Source organism: Macaca fascicularis, chromosome Y (assembly GCF_037993035.2).
Source record: "Macaca fascicularis isolate 582-1 chromosome Y, T2T-MFA8v1.1".
NCBI lineage: Eukaryota > Metazoa > Chordata > Mammalia > Primates > Cercopithecidae > Macaca > Macaca fascicularis.
Window position 1 is genome coordinate 788,830 of NC_132903.1, and position 2,778 is coordinate 791,607.

Sequence of the window (2,778 nt, forward strand, 5' to 3'; positions counted from 1 at the left end):
GCAGCCTCGACCTCCCGGGCTCAAGGGTTCCTTCTGTTAAGGTCACCCGTGCCGGACCGTTCCCTTCTCCTCCCACAGGACTCACAGTCTCTGGCGCTCACGCCTCTCTTCACTGACCCCTCCAGTAACTGTTTGTCCAGACAGTTACAGGATGCGGTTACCATGTGTGTTCACCCCGCATAACAACGCTGGAAAAATCATCTCCAGGATGCGGTCAAGATACCTGCCCCTCCCTACTCAGCTCTCCCGACCCCAACCCAGTTCTCCTGCACCCCTGACCCACCTTCCCCACCCCCTGACCTGGTTCTGATCCTATAAAACCCTGCTGTCGTCTGTAACTGGGGCTGCCTGCTCTAACTCTGGTAAAAACCCAGCCAAGCAGCTCACTAAAGCTTGCTTGCCTGACTTTGGGTCTCCTCATCCTTTTTTTTTTTTTTTTTTGGACTGACTTTCCACCTCCCAAACACCTGGGACTGTAGGTCTGTGCACCAGGACACCCGGCTCATTTTTGTTAGTGTTTGTAGAGCCGTAGGTTTGCAACGTGGCCCACGCTGGTCTTGAACTTCTGAGCTCAAGCCGTCCTCCCACCACAACCTCCCAAGTCGCTAGGACGAGAGGTGTGATGGTCATTCCCAGCTAAGCTATTTTAGCTTTTATTTATTGACTTATTTTTGGAGATTGAGTCTCACTCTGTCGCCCAGGCTGGAGTGCAGTGGCACGATCTCGGCTCACTGCCACCTCCACCACCTGGGTCCAAGTGATTCTCCTGCCTCAGCCTCCCGAGTAGCTGGGACTACAGGCACCTGCCACCACGCCCAGCTAATTTTTATATTTTTAGTAGAGACGGGGTTTCACCGTGTTAGCCAGGCTGGTCTCGATCTCCTGACCTCGTGATCCCCCCGCCTCGGCCTCCCAAAGTGCTGGGATGACAGATGTGAGCCACCGCGCCTGGTGTATATTTGGAATTTATACCTGCGCTCCTACAACACTGGTCTTAAACCCTGGTTGTTGACCGAATGATAGAAATACACGAACCACAGCAGAGTTTGTCTAAATGCACCGTGTTTTGAAAGGGTTTTAAGGACAGGGGCTGGGAGCCAGAGGGTGCAATCCCGTGATTTGAGGTTTGGAACGTTCTTTCCGTCCCCCAGGCTGGAGTGCAGTGGTGCGATCTCGGCTCACTGCCACCTCCGCTTCCCGGGTTCAAGTCGAAGGGGTGGCCTCCCTCTCCACACCTGTGGGCGGTTCTCGTCAGGTGGACCCCGAGAGGCTGAGAAAAGAAATAAGAGACAGAGACAAAGTGTAGAGAAAGAAAAGCGGGCCCAGGGGACGGGCGCTCGGCATAAGGAGGACCGTGCTGGCCTGGGACTGGTCTCTGAGTTCCTTCAGTATTCATTGATCATTATCTCTTTACCATCTCAGAGAGGGGGATGTGGCAGGACAATAGGGTATTAGTGGGGAGAGGGTCAGCAGGAAAACATGCGAACAAAGATCTCTGTGTCATAAACAAGGTGCCATGCCTTGAGGTGCAGGTCTACAAACATATATACAAACATCTATACAAACATCCCGTATGCAAACATCTGGAATACAAACATGTCTGCATGAAAGAGCAGTATTGCCGCTAGCAGGTCTCGCCTCCAGCCCTAAGGCGGTTTTCTCCTATCTCAGTAAATAAAACATACAATGGGTTTTACACCATTGCCCAGAGACAAGCAGGAGACCGAGGCCTTCCTCTTATCTCAATTGCAAAGAGGCCGTCCTCTTTTACTAATCCTCCTCAGCACAGACCCTTTACAGGGTGTCGGACTGGGGGAAGGTCCGGTCTTTCCCTTCCCACGAGGCCATATCTCAGACTATCCCATGGGGAGAAACCTTGGACAATACCTGGCTTTCCCGGGCAGAGGTCCCTGCGGCCGGCCTTCCGCAGTGTTTGTGTCCCTGGGTGCTCGAGATCAGAGAACGGTGATGACTTTTACCAAGCAGACTGCCTTCAAGCCCTTCTTTAACAAAGCACATCCTGCATAGCTCTGAATCCATTAAACCTTGAGTCAACACAGCACACATTCCTGCAAGCACAGGGAGCACACATTCCTGCAAGCACAGGGTTGGGGCTATAGGGTTACAGATTAACAGCATCTCAAGGCAGAAGAATTTCTGTGAGGACAGAACAAACTGGAGTCTCTTATGTCTGCTTCTTTCTACATAGACACAGTAACAGTCTGATCGCTCTTTCTTTTCCCCACACCAGTGATTCTCCCACCCATACCTCCCAAGTAGCTGGGACTACAGATGTGAGCCACCACCTCTGCCTAATTTTTGTATTTTTGGTAAACACAGGGGTTTCACCATGTTGGCCAGGCTGGTCTCGAACTCCCGACCTCAGGTGATCCACCTGCCTCGGCCTCCCAAAGTGCTGGGATGACAAGCACGAGCCACCGCGCCCAGCCTCACGCGGTGGTTACTAATCCCTCTCCCATTGCACCAACAAATTAAGTTATGTCATCCCAGCCCTTTGGGAGGCCGAGGCAGACAGATCACACAGTCAGGAGTTCAAGACCAGCCTGGCCAACATGGTAAAACCCCGTCTCTACTAAAAATACAAATTAAAAAAAAATCACCTCAGGTGATCCACCTGTCTTCAACTTTACCTCCAACCTCCAGAGAAAGGAGAGGGGGATGGAGATGGAGTTTAATGGCCAATGGCAGATGAAGTGATGTATTCCGGCCATCTAATAGAGCCTCTTTAATCCCTGCCAGAGGGCTGGGGGTTGCTGG

At 52.0% G+C, this 2,778-nt stretch overlaps 1 long non-coding RNA gene across 1 annotated transcript; it reads right to left on the reverse strand.

The window, feature by feature from the left end:
- Positions 1-1,045: 1,045 nt before the first annotated feature.
- On the reverse strand, positions 1,046-2,041 carry LOC123571033 (uncharacterized). Its single transcript, XR_006695209.3, has 2 exons — positions 1,888-2,041; positions 1,046-1,270 (listed from the first exon to the last, which is right to left on the reverse strand). It is a non-coding gene; the product is annotated as an uncharacterized lncRNA (long non-coding RNA).
- Between the last annotated feature and the right edge of the window lie 737 nt (positions 2,042-2,778).